Here is an 18188-nt window from a genome sequence, read left to right on the forward strand (position 1 = left end):
TCTGAGCGGCCCGCTTGGAGGCAGGCTGTGCAGCATGGCCTTTCCCAGTTTGAAGAGACACTTTGCCAACAGTCTGAGGCTAAGAGGCAAAGAAGGAAGGCCCATAGCCAGGGAGACAGACCAGGGACAGACTGCACTTGCTCCCGGTGTGGAAGGGATTGTCACTCCCGGATTGGCCTTTTCAGCCACACTAGACGCTGTGCCAGAACCACTTTTCAGAGCGCGATACCATAGTCTCCGGATACTGAAGGATGCCAATGATGGTGAAGACCAGAATTTAAAAAGAATAAAAATGTATCTTATGATCTTTTACTATGTTTTTAATAAATTAGAGACTACAGTTCTTAGGTAACAATTAGTGGTATGTTGTTTTTCAGGATCTGGCCTTGGGTAAAATCAGACAAAACTATAGTCAGACACCCCCCTAAGTTTAACCCCCAACTTATCCAAGGGTCATTGAAAATTCCATGATTGTTGGCTCAAAACCTGCCCTTGACTTCTCTGTGGGGTCGACTTATAGGCGAGTGTCTACGGTATAAATGTTTAAAGTGAAACAAATAATTAAATAAGCAGAAGCCAGCCCTGTTCCACCCAGATCAGGCTCTCTCCATTTATGGGGCTTTGCATGATGGTTATGTGGTTACTTGTTGCTGTCTCAGAAGAATCTCACTTGTGACACTATCTTTGAGCCACGATAATTAACTTCCCTATTTTCATTCATCCTTTTGAATCTTGAGCAATACTTAACATTTAACACCAATTGGCCTGCTAGGAATGACAGACTTTCATCCTTTATCCCATGTCTTTGAAGCAGTTCAGTTTGACAAGGCCTTCTTGAGCTTGGCAAGAAGCCAAATTGGGCATCACAGTCAATGTGCTCTTAGCATCTGTGGACAGTCTGTCTCTTTAGACTGAGAGCTGCATTCAAGGACAGCAGATGACCATGGCAACCATAATTGGGATGCTTTCTCTTCCAGGTTTGTCAGCCATCTAGGTAGATGCAAGAGAAAAAAGGTATGCTTCATTATTTCATCGGTGTTCATGATGAAAGATCCAATATGTTTAATTAAACCACTTCATTTCATTAAAAATTGCTGCCCATTTTCATTAGACCCATTCTGTTTTGTAAAGTGAGCTTGCCTGCAGTATGTTGGCAGTGGTAGATTCTCCTCCCATTTTTATAAAAAAAGAAGAAGTTAAGTTTAAAAAGGAGTGGCAGAATTCCTTCCAGCGGTTGCCTCCTAGAAGATGCTATTTTTCCCGCAATGTCTCAGACATAGTGTGCTTTCAGTTGCTGCTGGTGGTGGAAAGCACCATTCTTTTGGGGGCAGCTGTCGTTTTTTTTCTCTCCACAATGACCTGGAACCCTTTCTACATTTGGGGCATTGTGGGAAGGCAGCTCTACTGCTCATTTTAAACAGTAATTTTTTTTAAAGAAAAAAAAAAGAGCCTGTCACCTCTGCAGGTAAGTCCATTTAAAAAAAGAGAGAGAATCCAAATTTAAAATGCCACATATGCTATTCATTTCATGTGCTATGACTTTCATTATGCTCTGCGACCCTTCCCTGCCTCCTGATTAGAACCTCCCTGCTGCTTGCCTGGTCAGAATGATGGCCCCATGAGGTTTTTCACACCGCGAAAATAGTAAGCAAGTACACTGAGACACAGAGCCTGTGTTTGTGGGGATAAGTGCCGAGTCAGAGAGCCCTTGACTCAAGTGTTTTTCCGAGTCCTCCATGTGTTCAACTCACGAGTCAATGAGTCAGCAAAAGACACACCTTTTCGCAACTCGTCTGAGTCATCCGAGTTGAGTTCCCAGCCCTGCTATACAATTCCTCAGATTTAAACAGTCAAAACAACATGACCACACAAACTCTAAAAGTGATTGATAAAAGACAAGCTCAGGCCACAATTAAAATCCTATACTTTTCTAACTGGTGAGTTCTTTCATATTATATCAGAAGGACCCATCACTCCTTCTGAACCTCCACACCTACTATCCAGGACTGCAGAGAGAAGAATGCTACATTTTTAAGTATATATCTTCCGGCTGGAACTCACCCCACTTCCTAACTGGAAAACACTGATTTCTTACCTTTTCTTCTTCCTTTAACGTGAACCCTCCCTTTTTACTCTCCTACAAAGGGAACACACAATTTCACCACCAGCTGCATTCTGGGTAGGGATGGGAAAATCTAGCGGAGCTTGATTCAAGTCGAGTCTAGAGTTACCACCCCCCACCCCGCAACTCAACTTGAAAAAGTCATAACAAGAGCACTTTCCAAGTTGCCCCTTCATGACTTTGATGTACTCGAATTGAGTCACCCAGTCCCTCTTTAAAAAGCCTGCTGCGAAAAAAACAGGGCTGCTGCTGCGCGCTGTGTGTGTGTGTGTGTGTGTGTGTGTGAGAGAGAGAGAGAGAGAGAGAGAGAGAGAGTTCACTTTAAAGATTCCTCTGTGCCCCATCCCATCTATAAAGAGGCTGGGACAGGTGGGAGGGACTGCAGGACAGTGGGGACAGAAGTAGCAAGAGGGACTGCTGCAAGGCTTACCAGGATGACCCAATCCTTTGCAGCTCTATTTAGAAGTAGTTCCATTGCAGCCAGTCATTTAATGAGGCTACCTCTGCCCAAGTAACAGCCATGTGGGGGAAAGCATGATTGCTACAAACTGCCTCCTTCCCCCACCAACTTCCCAGCCTCCTTTCTCTTCCTCCCTGGGGTTCTGCAGCCAATCATAAGGCAAGTATCCCTTTGGGCTTCTCCTCCTGCATCCAATGATCATCTGTTCTTTCCTTCTCTATCACAGACAGGCAAAAAGCCCACTCCTGTGTCCAGGCCTAGGAGAGGGGGGTAAAGTGAGTAATTTGTACCCAGGCCCAAGGTCTGAGAGGGGGCTCAGGAGCCCAAGGAGAAATTTCCTAGGATCTTACGTTTTTCCAATTTCACCCAGTCTGTAGCCACGTGGCAGCGACTACTGCCACAAGCCATACACACCAGGCCCAGGAATGCATATGTTCCTTAACAGTGTCACATCTGGGAGGACACTGACCCACTACAGTAGCTCTTTGGCTTATGGATCTGCTTACCATGAAGGAGTGTATAGGAGCTCAGCAACACAGCTGCGGGACTACAGATACTGCAGAAGTCAGTTTTGGTATACACAAGACACTTTCCATTCTAGTGTGAGCCTAAATTAAACGATACTAATCTCCTGCAATGATTTTCTGTATTTGAAAGATTTTAGAGAGACTTAGGAGTGTGTTTATATTACTGCATCTAGCTGCCAGCACCAGGTAGCACTAGGCAGGCCGGTAGACCTGGGCTCCAAAGACTATTATGGCTGTTACCACTTTCCCCCGCCTGTTCTGCCCACCCCCATTGCCACCCCTCCCACTCTTGTTTCACCCCTCCCTCTTTGGGAAGGGGCCCAAAAGAAACTTTGTACCCCCTGATAAAATTCCTCTCAGAGGCTCTCTTTCCCTCCCTCCTATTCATTGTAAGATGAAAACATTCCCTGTCTTGTATCTGGAACTCCCTGCTGCTCACCCAGTTGGAATTATGACCTCATGAGATCTTTCACACCATGCAAACAGTAAGTAAGCACACCCTCACACAGGCAGACATGAGTCAACATGCATGGGGATGGATGCAGAGTCAGGAAGTCCCTGATTCAAGTGTTTTTCAAAGTCTTCCATGCACACAACTCATGAATCAACAAGTTACCAAAAATGCAAATTTTTGTAGCTCAAGTTTGGGTCACTCAAGTTCGAGTTCCCATCCCGATTCTGGGTTCCAGAATTTCTGGATGATGCTGTTTCTCAGGACTTCTGAATCTTTCATAAAGGTCTAAGAACCTTGGGAAACCACAGTTTATAGCAGGAGTGGCCAACCTTTTAACTTTAAGGTTTGTGGGCCTTTCACAATTATGTAGAGAAGGGAGCTTCAGCAGGTGCAGCATGTCATCTCACAGGTGACAAGCTGCACCTGCTGAAATTCCCTCCTCTGCACAATTGTTAAAAGTCCAGGAGCCCTAAAGTTGAAAGGTTGGCCACCCCTGGTTTATAGGGATCTTGGCATCCAAGAACCTGCCCAGCAACAATTCAAGCAGAGCGCCATGATTCCTTAGAATTGTAATTTCTCAGGGCTTCTAGGTCTTTACTGTGGGCCCAAAAGTCCCCAGAAATTCCCATTCTCAACGGTCCTGGTGACTGGAATGCTGTTCCTGCAGCATTCTAGGGCTTCACCAAGTCTGCAGTAGCTGCCTCACCTCCTAGTTAAGTTTTTGGGAATGGGAAAAGACAACTGGGGGATTCATGTTGACATTGAGGTTAGAGAGGCTTTGGGGCCTCATCCAACAAGGAAAAGGAGGGAGAGGTCATGAGATATTGGGGGACCTTACTGTGGTTCCTGATGACATCGCTGAAGCATAACTTGGAGCTCAAACTGGGCCCGAGCTTAAAATGAACTAATTCAAGTCCGGACTGAAAAACTGAGCTCAAATTTGCTTGTTCTAACAGAAGCCTGGGGAGGCTTGCAATAACTAACTAGAAATGGCCAGATATATGTGTGATGTGTGCTTTCTTTCTTTCTGTTTTTTAAGTAGGAAGAAAAGCTCCAATGAATTAGAAAATTAAATGTGGTGGATACAGGGCAGAAACTATTATGGTTTTGATATAAAGGTTTCATCCTATTTGAATTTGATGGAGGCAGCTGGGATTTAAAAGTACGGAGGACGGTAGCTAGAATTTGTGTTCAGAAAATTATCTCCAGCCTGCATCATAACAATAACATACCTGCTCCCTTCTCTGGGGACTGTACTTGTTTTTGCCAGTAGTACACATACTATGAAGAGAGGTTTCTTTCAGGATGATTGAAAAGCTTGTTAAAGCTTCATTTTTAAAAATTCTTCTACACTTTTATAATGGATTTTCTTTTCTTTATTTTATAATGGATTTTCTTTTCTTTATTTTAAATCTTATTTCTTCCAAATAGTTGTACTAAAAAATAGCATACCATAGCCAGGGTGGTATAGTGGTTTGGGAGGTAGACCTGGAAGATCCAGGTTCAAATCCCCCCTCAGCCATGAAGCTTCCTGGGTGACCTTGGGCCAGTCACTTTCTCTCAGCTTCACCTTCCTCACAGGGTTTTTTTATGAGGACAAAAGGAGGGGAGATGCTGTGTACAGTGCCCTGAGCTCTTTGGAAAGGTGGTATAAAAATATGAAAAATTCTCTCTCTCTCTCTCTCTCTCTCTCTCTCTCTCTATATATATATATATATATACACACACACACACATATATATGCCATTTACTTATAATTCATTGAGAATCAGAAAAGTTTTTCCCAAACTTTTTGGTGATTTGATATGAATTTGGGGTGCTGATTCAAAAAATGGCACCCGTTTTGCCCAATCATGTCTAGTTTTGGAGATATAGTGTAACCTCATTAGTGAATGGTTCAAGCAGCTTCCTCATGAGGAAGTCATGGTGTAGTCTTCCTCATGAGGAAGCTGCTTGAACCATTCACTAAAGAGGCTATACTATATCTCCAAAACTAGACATGATAGGGCAAAATGGATGCCATTTTTAGAATCAGCATCCCCAGGAATTGGTGTAACATTTAAGGAAGCAAAATGTGTGTTGGCCCGTGTTATTTTTCCCATGTTCCCACACCTGAGCTCTGTCATGGGTAAAGGACAGAGTTAATCTGTACTTCATGTCACCGCCATTTTCAGTTTCCCTGTAATTGAAAACTGATCACCCTTCTTGTATTGTTATTTGGGCTGATACCTTCTTTTCTCAGAGGATGGATGTGCCTTTAATAGTTCCATCAGAAATGCAAGAGGTGCAGTGTTCCAGCACAGAGATGCAGGAAATGTGAAAGAAGTGCTTGCCTCATTCAGAGTTCTGTTATTGTTAAAGGAGTTTTCAAAGGCTACAAACAGCACATTTGGAATTAAAGTTCTCCACCGCAAATCTCTTGAGAGTTGGGACTCTGTATCAGTGTTCTTCAACCTGTAGGTCATGACCCCAGCAGGGTTGTGAATCCTCATTTGGGGGTTCACTGCAACCTGTCAAAGCCTGTGCAAGAGACGTCTTGGATCCAATCCAATAGGGGTACTTCCTTATCAAAACTGAGTTCTTGATATAATCCTGCACAAGACAATCTTGCTGTCTCGCCCTGCAGCTCTTAAGGCTGGCCCTGCTCAGGCTGTTACTTCACAGGGTTAGCGTGAAGACACAACAGGTAGGAGGAAGTGAAATGGGTAGGGGCCAGGGATGGAAGGACCGGGTTCCAGGATGGGGACAGAATGGTTGATGCGTCCCCAGTCTCATATGTCATTTATTATTTATTTTAGTTGAAAAATTATATCCTGCCTTTCCCATGCTGAAGGAAATGCCCAAAGCAGCTTATAAAGCTCCAAAATAAAATGTACAGTTTATCAGTAACAGTCAGTAAACACATCAAAACCAAACAGAACAACAAAAAAACCCTATGCACATGATCAAGCTATGGGAGGGCGGGACACAAATTAGTCCAAGGAGGCAGTCAAGCCATCGCACTATGACCGAAGCACAGAAGGCAAGCATCCACCAATCAAACAAATGCCAGATTAAATAAATATGTTTTGAGCCACACCGAAAAGCCATGAGGGAGAGAGAAGGCTTTCCCCCTCACTGCCATGTTATGGGATGAAAAAGGCTGAGAACCACTGCTCTATATTATAGTATACTTAATCAAACACTGGGCATGTGGTAGTCAAATACCCTAGGCAAGTATGCACCTGTATCAGATGCTGTCAGTAACCAGTGAAAGTGTTTAGTTATGGAGTTAATTCAGCATGCATTAAAATGCATAGGATGCAATGTAGCCATACACCATCACTTTTATTTCCTATTCATTTCAATTTCATTAAAATCAAGAGTATCTTGGCTGGATTTGTTTTTTTACTACCCCCCCCCCCTTTAAAGGAAAAGCAAAATGTCAAAATTCTTGACTAAGAAGAATAGAGTTTTTTGTTTTTTTTCTTTCAGCTGATTATCACACTAATGGTGTATAGAAAAATAAAGGCTGTTTTGAAAAATGGAAGAGAATGGAGATGATTCTCTTGGGAACATGATTCACTATTATTCTTTCAGCACAGGATGCTCTGTGTGTGTGTGTGTTGTACAGCTGACTGCAGTTTGATCCTCCCACAAGGATCAGAGAAAGGAGCCCCCTGCGTTGCCAGCCTCATAAAAATATTTGTAAGCAATCAAAGCTCAGTCACTGGCAGAGGTGAAATCGACAGCTCTGGGCAAGGCAAGGATGACTAATGGCTTTGGGACCCTTAGTACTTCAATCCCCCTCTTTGCCTTGCCTTCTGCTGCCTCCTGTATGATTCACAGGGAGCAATAGACACATGCAAACCAGTCACATCTAAGAAGCGCCTCTGCCTTTGCCCCTGGAGAAACTGATATTAAATATGGGCATGTGAGCCACAGCAAAGATCGTTTCCGGTTCATAAATAACTATGGCAGGTGAAACAAATTGTGTTGGTTGTTTTGTTTGTCTTTTCTTGGTGTAATTTGTGCTTTGCAGGTAGGAAATGTATGAAATGTTTATTCAGACCCTGAACAAGCCTGCTAGTCAAAGCAAAACAAAACAGAAACCAAGGGGACTAACCTGGCATGTGTAATGCATCTTTCATCCCCAAGAGTGGTGGAACAAATTATATCAGGGTAAACCATTTGGCAACACTTGTTCAGCCTGAAGGCAAATGTTTTTGTTTTTTTTTTCATTTCCATTGCTGCTTTAATCCAAATGCATTAAGGGTTCAGCTTGGTTCCTGAACTGGCACTTCCATAGAAGCCTAAGCAAAAGGTTGTCATAATGACCAGCTGGTGAACAATACCTTTTGTTTTAAATTGGAATCAGAATGTTTTGAATTTTTTTTTTTTTGCTGATTGCATGTGCTATTATAGCGAAAGTGCCTTGATGTCTGCTTTGTTGTGATTAGCGATCACCTGGTCTTTTAGTGGCATTTTATCGCTAAGGAAGCGGCGCTGCATACTGGGTTGCTCTGAAATGCATGTTCATACTTTTTGGAAAAGGAGCACACATTAATTGCTTTGCCAACATCAGGTGGAATGAATGTGATCCTTCCTGGATCCTCAGCCCTATAAGCATATCTAGGAAGTAATCCAATTTCAAATCAATAAACAGTCTTCATCCCACACCGAACTCAAGTGGTAAGCCTATATACACTTACCTGAGAGTGAGCACTGCTGAACATAATGGAACATAAGGCCCAATCCTATCCAACTTTCCAGCACTGGTATAGCCGCAATGCAGCCCTGATATAAGGGAACAAATGTTTCCATACCTTAAGGAGGCCTCTGTGACTGCTGCCCCACCACAAGGTGCAGTGCATGCCCCATTGGCACAGTTGCACCAGCATTGGAAAACTGAATAGGATTGGGCTGTTGCATGTATAGGCTTGTGCTGTAAGGTTGTGTTCCTATGCTTACTGACTTGCAAGTAAAGCCTATTAGTCTAACTTAATTCCAATTAAACATATGCAGGATTGGGCTGTAACAGTAGCATAGTTAAAAGGGGGGCAAAATGGTCAGTACTGCAGGCGCTCAATGCACCATGTAAGTGGCCCATCCCATTCACTGCCAGAGCCGTTCGAGGCAGCTATGGCAATGTGAACCAAACAGTGTCTCCTGCATGTTGCCTTTGCTGCCTGGAATGACTCTGAAGGCGAGTGGGAGAGGCCGCTTACATGGCACATTGCGGCACCTGCAATACTGACCATTTCCCCCCCCAGCTATGCTATTGGGCTGTAAGCCTAAATGCATGCCTCATCTCTCCCATACCTCCCTCCCCTTTAGAACTGTAGAAATTTATATTGAGGCAGGAACCACCCTGTTTCTTTTACCTGGCAAAGCACTCTGTACCACAACAGCCAGTGTGATGTCAGGGATAGAGAGTTGGACTTGGGCTCAGAAGACCTGTGTGTGAGTCCCCATTCAGACAAAATGCTCAGTGCTTGACTTTCAGTTAGTCAGGTTCTCGGAGAGTGAGGATAACCTGCACAGGATTATCGTGAGGATAAAATGGGAGGGTGATTATGTACACCACGTTGTTTTCCTTGAGAGGAGTAGGATAAAAATATCGCAATGGGGGTAAAGCAGCTAAAACTGTAGCATACTTTGGAAACACCCCCAATATTTACAAAGATTATGGTAGCTTGTAGCTAGGAATGCCACTGCAATCTCAAAACTCAATACGTATCCATGTTCCCAAGCGCAATCTATGGGCGCAATCCTAACCCCTTATGTCAGTGCTTTCCAGCACTGGCATAGTGGTGCCAATGGGACATGTGCTGCATCCTGCAGTTGGGTGTCACTCACGGAGGCCTTCTCAAAGTAAGGGAATGTTTGTTCCCTTACCTTGGAGCTGCATTGCCCTTATGTCCGTGCTGGAAAGCATGGACATAAGGGGTTAGGATTGCGCCCTATGTTGTATTTTGACTCCCATGTGTATATATGTCTTTGACATGCACTAGGTCAAATGTGTGACATTTTGGGAATCAGGGAACAGAACTCCTTTTTTTCCCCCTTGCCACAAAGAAACAGGTTTCCAAGCTCATTTGTATTGACTGCTTCTAAAAACAGATGCAAAACTTTAGACCTGCTAATTCCTGTGACACAAAATGAGTGTTCAGGTGTTTCTGTTGCGCATCACCAGAGTGTGCAAAAACAAGCTGGCTCTCCATATCTCTTGCCCTCATTCTTGCACAGTAGTAATTGTTCAGAAGCTGCTAGCGTGAAAGTAATTTGCTATAGAGAATTACACCAATCCAGAGGAATAAGTTGGAAGTTACATAGATAATTGCTTGCCAAGTATCACTGTGGGAAACCATCTAAAACCAAGACTGGGATAACTCTGAAATAAGAAAGAACTTGAGAAATCAGAAAACTCTCTAAAACTTAAAACAAAGGGCAATTGATTTAGGCTACGATCTTAATACACCTTGGAGTAAGTCCCATTGAATTCAGTGAGACTCATTTCTGAGTAGTCAAGCTTAGGCATGCACTGTTAGTCCTCTGATTGTACATTTGCAGCAAAATGCTATCAAGGCACGGATATCATTATCTGCTGCCATAGGCCATGTTGTGGCACTGCAAAAGCCACTTCACTGTTGTGTGCAACTGAGCTGCTGGCAAAAATGGCCAGCAATGCCAGGCGTGCACCAGACCTGTCCAGATGCTCCACCTGCCCAGGTAAGGTGGCGGTGGGAACAGGCTATGGGTGGGCTGTGGGTGTTTCAGGAGGAGGTTCAGGGCAGGTAGGGCAGTGGGCAGAGATGATGATGATGATGATGATGATGATGATGATAATAATAAATAAATAAATAAATAAATAAATAAATAAATAAATAAATAAAACTTTATTTATAGCCTGCCCTTCTCCCTAAAAGGGACCTAGGGCGGCTAACAACATGTAAAAAAACACATATAAAAACATAAATTCAGACAAATTGCAGATAAAAACATTAAAAACACATTAACAGAGACCTTAAAAAACAGTAGTCAGATTAAAAGACAGAATAAAAAGAGTACAAAAGAGCAAGTCACCAAGGAGTCAGGCCTGTAAAAACTACAAAATGTGTAAAAAATGTTAAAAAGGCCAAAGAATCAGAAGGCTTGAGTAAACAGCAGTGTCTTCAGACCTCGCCGGAAACTCTCAAGAGAGGGAGCCATTCTCAAGTCAAGGGGAAGGGAGTTCCATAATGTTGGTGCCACTACCGAGAAGGCCCTATTTCTTGCAGCCGCCCCCCAGACCTCCTTGGGTGGCGGCACTTGTAAAAAGGCCTTCTTTGATTACCTGAGAGGGCGAGCCGGATTGTACGGGAGTAGGCGGTCTCTAAGATATCCTGGCCCAGAGCAGTATAGGGCTTTAAAGGTCAAAACCAGCACCTTGAATTGGGCCCGGAAACGAATGGGCAGCCAATGTAGCCCCCGGAGAAGCGGGCTGACAGAGTCAAACCGCCTAGCTCCAGTGACCACACGGGCTGCCGCATTCTGCACTAGTTGCAGTTTCTGAACCATCTTCAGGGGCAGCCCCACATAAAGCGTGTTACAATAATCTAACCTTGATGTCACCGTAGCATGGATCACTGTGGCCAGGTCTGCACGATCCAAGTACGGACGCAGCTGGCGCACCAGCCAAAGCTGAGCGAAGGCCCCCCTAGCCACAGCCGCCACCTGGGAATCCAGGAGCAGCTGCGAGTCCAGGAGGACCCCCAAGCTGCGAACCTGCTCCTTCAGAGGGAGTGCAACCCCATTCAGAGCAAGGCGATAATCCAGCACCTGCATCAAGAATTTCCGAACCAAGAGAGCCTGTCTTATCCGGATTTAATTTCAGCTTGTTAGCCCCCATCCAGATCCTTACTGCTTCCAGACAGTGCTCCAGGCCCTCAACCGACACCCTGGAATCTGGAGGAAAGGAGAGATAGAGCTGGGTGTCATCAGCATATTGATGGCACCTCACTCCAAACCCCCAGATGACCTCTCCCAGCAGTTTCATGTAGATATTAAATAGCATGGGGGACAGAATTGAACCCTGTGGCACACCGCACCTCAAAGGCCAGGGTGTCAAGCAGGCATCCCTCAACACCACCATCTGGGAGCGACCCTCCAAGTAGGAGCGGAACCACCGCAAAACAGTGCCTCCAACTCCCAACTCGGCCAGTCGGCCCAGAAGGATACCATGGTCGATGGTATCGAAAGCTGCCGAGAGGTCCAGCAGGACCAACAGGGACGCACTCCCCCTGTCCAGTCCCTGGCGTAGGTCATCCACCAAGGCGACCAAGGCAGTTTCCATTCCGAAGCCCGGCCTGAAACCAGATTGAAAAGGATCCAGATAATCCGCTTCATCCAAGACCCTCTGGAGTTGGGTCACCACCATCCGCTCAATTACCTTGCCCAGAAACGGGATGTTGGAGACTGGCCGGTAGTTATTTAACACAGTGGAATCCAGGGAGGGCTTTTTCAGGAGGGGGCGAACCACCACCCGCTTCAAGGCGAGCGGCAACGTCCCCTCCACCAAGGAAGAATTGACCACCCTCCCCGTCCACTCAGCCAGTCCCCCCCGGGCAGCTCTAATCAGCCAAGCTGGGCAAGGGTCAAACAGGCAGGCAGGCAGTCTCACACTCCAAAGGAGTCTGTCCACATCCTCAGGCTGCACAAGCTGAAAAGAATCCCACAACACTGGACAAGCAGTTGCCAAGGGGATATCATCAGACATTGTCAATGTGGCATCCAAGTCGCGACGAATACGATCGATTTTATCTGCAAAGTGTTGGGCAAACACGTCGCAGCGGCTGACCGTGTATTCCTCCTGGACTACCGGAGGGGCCTGATGAAGGAGGCCCCGCACCACACGGAACAGCTCTGCCGGACGGCTATCAGCAGACGCAATGGTAGCAGAGAAGAACGATCTCTTCGCTGCTACCACCGCCACGGAGTAGGCTCTATGGGCTGGAGGTGGTGGATCTCAGCGGCAAACACACATCTACCGGCTACTCTGCCCCCGTCCACTCCTTGGACTTATGCCAGTCCCTCCCCTGGCTACTTTCACTAGATAGGGTTGTCAAGGGCTAGGACAAGTAGCAGGACTAGTCACTTCAGTGTCTAAGTTGTGACAGAAGCAAACAATGCTATTTATTTGTGGACCATCCACAAACACCTGTCCCTCCTTGTGTCAGCACACTGTCTTCTAAAGAATAATGATCTTTTTATATATTGATGAGGGTACATTATCAAGCTTCCCTATTCCAGTTGTCCCACGTGGCTGTGGTTTTCAAACTGTGCTCTGGGGATCCTTGGAAGCTCACAGAGGTCTTCATTTTTTTATGAGATTGCTTAATGGTGGATGAGCTTTCCTGAAAGACAGCTCATCTGTCCATTCCCAAAGTGTTGGGAGTATTCAAGGGTGTGTTCTCGGTTCATGTCTGGCAATTATCAGCCAGACAGATCCAGCTAGTAGTTCTGTTTTAATTGACCATGCACCCTAGAATATGTTCTGGAATCTTCCGCAAGGCAAACAGGGCAATGTTCCTCAAGAGAGAAAATCTGAACACCCTTCTAAAATTCACTCCATGTACAAAAAGCAAGAGACAAACAGAATCTGACAGAAAGCGGGGGGACGGGGACACCTTGTATCCTAAATGTGAAAAAGGCTCATCTAGTGATGATAGCTGTCACGAACGGAGAAGAACTAGTAAAGCTTCTAGTCCTTTTGAAAATAGGTGGGGTTACAGCCCGGGTTGGAATGTGGAATGGATAAATACGTTCTGAATGAGAAGATTGAATTCCGCCTCTTGATCTCAGTCTTCAAGGCTCATACTGCCTTGCCTTGCCTTGCCTATTTCATGCTATAATGAGTGTCATGGCCTCCATCCCCAGCAGCTCCAATTCAGAGCCTGAATAGGAAAAGCCAGCTGGATCCAGGCCCAGGCCTCGACAATGAGTTGAAGATGGTGTCCATCAGCCAAGAACGCCAGGAGCAAGGGCCTCCAGAGTCTGCATCACTATAACCAAACCCCCGAAGCACCAGCACCAACCATGTGCAGAACCTTGCACTCCCCTGTACCTGTGCTAGTGCTGAAAGGGAGGCAGGAGGAACTTGCTGGAGAATAATAATGCAAACCAGAAGTCTCGGGTTGCAGGGCTGAGAAAGACTCCTGACTAAAACCTTGGAGAGCCATTGCCAGACGGGGCAGACAGTGCTCAGTTAGAGTAAGATCACTGGAATGACTTGGGTGAACATGTAAAGCTGCACCTGCTAAAAGATTGCCAACAAGGAGATGTGGACATTAGTAAACTCAAAATGGAAAAGATGTCAGTGGATGAGATGCATGTGGAAGAAAAGTATTCATAATGATTTGTATCCTTTGGATGTTAAATGTCAGCATCTTAGAAATGTGTTTTACCTGTCTTTTACAGGGAAATGATCAGTATTTTTCTTGCAGCCTCGTCCACGATTTCCTTCCCATGCATCTCACTGGTGGAGCCAAACTGCAGCTTTAATGTCCAGGTCTCTAAATAACGTTACACAAACACAGAAACAAAGCGAGACACTGAGGCCTGTCGAAAAGCATATTCTACCAGCTGATTTGCAATTTCCCATTAAACGAAAGGACAAGTTGCTTCCTAATGTATTCTTTAATCTCAAGCAAATGGCAAATTCCTTCCTGTCTGTCAGCACTCTCTCTTGAGAGATGGAGGGAGACAGGTCTTCAGAAGCTGAACAGAACATCCTGAGCGCTCAGGGCAATAACCTTTCAGACTAAATCCACCTGGATATGAGAGATAGATGGATCAGATCTTCTCCCAAGGACTAAAAATTCAATTGCAATAAAAAGGTGTCAGGGCGGAATTTGTTCAGATGCTTGTTATCGAACAAAAATACAGTATAGGATTTGATGGGCCCTTATTTTTCACTCTGAGTACTATTTTTAGGAGAGAAATAGCCGGTCACACATCACATTATCCCATAAGATGTGGGTTACAGTCCAGTGCACAGTTATGTGCATTTAAATCTATTGAGATGAAAGTGGCTTAAGCGTGTGTATGCTTTTGTGCTAGACTATGGTCATGGTATTTCTGCATGGGCTGGCATATGCAGTGCTCATTTAATTATGGCAAACATTATGGCAAACATTCCATAGGTCTATCAGATGTTGCAAAATCCTCTTACATGTACCTTACATGGCCTTTCAAGTACCTGGACAAACTGACACAGTCTCTCCTATATGGTCACATGGAGCTTCTGTGTGGAATGGAAAACTTACAGACACAACAGATTTCCCCTCTATAGCTAGTAACAGCTTTTTGAGTGTGTATGTGATTTACATCAGAGAATTGGTGCAGGGAAGAGGGTTACACTCCTTTCTCCCCTATGCTGCATCCCTGAGCCAAAGCAAGACACCCCACCCCCCGATACTTTTAAAAGAATTTAATTATGTGAGGACTCCCACCTCTTCCACATCTAATTTGGCCCTCCTCATATGCGTATTTTGTGGGCAGAGTCTTTTGAGCAGACTAGGAACGACCTCAGATGTTATACAGTGATTCTATTGTTCAGGTCATGATTGAAGAAAGCATACCACAATTGGAAAACTTTGTACAGATCAATCCCGAGCTGAATGATTCTCCATGTGTAATGGTTCTGCGTATTGTTTGATTGATTGATTTGATTGATTGATTGATTGAGGAGGATCATGTCTTTCCTTCATATTGGGGTGAGTGAGGCGGAATGTCAGATCAACTCAGAAAATATAGCTTGAACCCATTCAAGCCCTATTCAAGGGGCTTTTTCATTCATGAGATTTAGCATGCTTTCAAAATCAGTTTGATGTACAAATGTAATATGTACGTTGGCTCATGTACTTTGCAAATTCCTCTCTTCCACATCCTGGAAGCAGCCAGAGAGCTGATGGGAAAACCAGAGCCTTCTTGTATGCATCGCCAGTCCGCTGGCCACCCACTGGAAGAGGTAAGCCAGCACAGGAGGTGGAAGGGGCCAAGGAGGAGGCAAAAGTGGGTGGGGAGGGGGGAGGAATTGGGCAGGGAGGCTGCAGGAGGGGTGAATCTTGTTGTAATGACACATGCTAGATTCCACTCCCCCTGCAGTGGCATCCTCCCTGCTCCCTTTCTTGCCTCAGACTTGTGCCAGCTAAAGAGTTAGGGCAGGTCTTATGAGACCCATTGAGGGGCAGGACGCTGATGGAGGCCTCCCGTTTCCCTCTTGAAGTCTCCTGTCCTGTCGCCCTTCTGCTGGATACAGTGCACACCCTTTTGGCATAACTGCACCATCGGGGGTCCGGGGGAGGATAGGATTGGTCCACAAATGCCTCAATAGCTAGTTGGCATAATTAAATTTTGCAGCCATACGTGTGTGCGCGCGCACACTGTTCGTTTCAGGCTACTGTAAAATTGTAATTTCATGACAAGCTGTCCAGTGTTACATTTGCGCACCAGCCAGAAATGATGCCTGAAGTGCATTTGACTTAACACAATTTAATACATGACGTAATAAAATAATCATATGATGGGATTTCTTGCCAAAAAATGTTGCGATGGTCACAAGCATAGATTTTTTTTTCTTCAAAAAAGGTTTAGACGCATTCATGGAGGTCAGACAGCATTACTATTAGCTATAGCCACCAAGCAAGGGCTCTACATATTCAGATACGATTACCCTCTAAATTACTAGGTGCTAAAGAGAAGCACAGGGTTGGAATCAGCTCTCATAATCTTGTCGTACTTGTTTGCTGTCATTTTTATATTTGGATTGTTTTACGGCGGTTAGTGGTGCCAGCTCCTTGAATATAACAGATTATTGCTATATAAAACGTCTTTGGGACATTGGACTTCGGGTCCCTTCTGGCTGAAAAGCATCAGGCTCAGTGTTCAGCAAGATAAGCCTTAAAGTTCTTATCAGAAATCAAGTGCATGCTTTCACAGAAGTGAATATATATTATGGATTGGCTAGAAAATGCTCTGAGATGACATAATCTAGAATGCACTACCAATATAGTTGATTTTTGAAAAAAAACATTATTACATTTTTGGTAATGTGTTGCATTTTACCTGTTAGTGAGAAAAATATAAAATGTAATAAATCAGCTTTTCAAAAGTTCAGTAGCCCCACCCACCATTATCTGTGGGTCCCATATACCGTTCCAGTTATCTGTGGAAATCGTAAATATTTTAAAAGTTACCCAAAATTATTCTTGCTTCCTTCCTTCCTCCTCAAAAGTAGATCCCAGTCCCTCACCTGATGACTCCCTTCAGCCCGGAAATGCTTCTGTGGCTAAACATGGAAGTAGCCAATCAGCCCGTCACTCAGGCAGGACGCCTCTGGGTCTTAAAGCCCGGCATTTCAAACACTGTACTCATATACTGGGTTTGCTACTATCCACAGTTTCAGGCATCCATGGTAGGTCTTGGAGTGTATATGCTGTGGATATGGAGTGTGGGGTGGGGGCTGCTGAGTTAACTATGGATTTTTTCCCTTTCTTTGGGAGTGTGTTCCCCTTATTGAATGTATGCAGCAGCCATATGAGATCATCTCGCTCAGTACTATCCATAGCTGGCTGGCAATAGTTTTCCAGGGTTTTGTTTGGTCTTTCCCAGCCCTGCCTGGAAGTGCCAGGGATGAAAGCTATAAGTTTCTGCATGCAGGCAGCTGCTCTACCACTAAGCAATGGTCCCTCTCCTAAAAAATTACCAAGGTGCCTTCCAGTAAGAAAGGTGTAAAAGGGTGTAATCCATTTGGGAATTTTCTTTCTCTTCTCATTTTACAAATCAATGTTGGTAGTCTACTGATACCATTTCAATGTTGCACCAAACATCTGCTCTAAGTGAAATGACATCTTTCCCCCCCCCCCTCTTTCCAGTCTTAATCTAACAGAGCTTCCAACAGGATTCTGAACTTGCAAGTAGCAGAGCTGCATAATGATGAAAGGATAATGATGTTATTTAGATGTCTTGAAGTACTTTTCTCATGGACTGAATATCCTCATTAAATGCATGATTCTTGCAAACCACATACACTCATTATAGATGAGCCCATGCTGATTCTCTGCATGCTTCCTCTGCAGAAGGAAGCCCTATGAGGGTTTCTGCAGGATAAATGAATCTCTGTTTCAGATCCAATGTTGGTATAGAGTTCTCTGATGCTCTGGCCTATTCATTTTTGTTTTGTTTTGTTCTGATTTGTTGCTAAAGTAGAACCCCCAATATGACTTCCCATGCAGAAACATCTGCAAAAGGCCCATGGGCATGACTCCTACTGTATTCATAGAAAGAAACAAAGATTTACAGCTTGGTTTTGAAGCTTGTTCTGCCAGTCAGGGTCAAATGGGGCAACCTGGCAAAATGGTGCGTGCTACTTCAGGCAGCAGAATACGGCATCAAAGGGAAACCATAAGTTAGCTATTTAATGAAATGTTGTGGATGGTTATTGTTGCAGTTTTAACTATGGGAGAGCATTGCGTTTGGGTTTTCCATCTCAAGCAGCAAAATGCGTTGCCAGGGTGTCAGGGCTTCGTGTGTCAGTGGCAGTCAGTGGCGATGCCAGCTCAAGGTCATGGAGCAAATTGAAACTTAGCTTTTGGAATCCATGAG

The 18188-nt window shown here is 44.7% G+C and overlaps 1 long non-coding RNA gene across 1 annotated transcript; it reads right to left on the reverse strand.

Moving 5' to 3' along the window:
* Positions 1–385: 385 nt before the first annotated feature.
* On the reverse strand, positions 386–16848 carry LOC136636886 (uncharacterized). The gene is made up of 3 exons (XR_010793564.1): positions 16781–16848; positions 13988–14095; positions 386–990 (listed from the first exon to the last, which is right to left on the reverse strand). It is a non-coding gene; the product is annotated as an uncharacterized lncRNA (long non-coding RNA).
* Between the last annotated feature and the right edge of the window lie 1340 nt (positions 16849–18188).

The sequence above is a fragment of the Tiliqua scincoides genome, chromosome 1 (assembly GCF_035046505.1).
Source record: "Tiliqua scincoides isolate rTilSci1 chromosome 1, rTilSci1.hap2, whole genome shotgun sequence".
NCBI lineage: Eukaryota > Metazoa > Chordata > Lepidosauria > Squamata > Scincidae > Tiliqua > Tiliqua scincoides.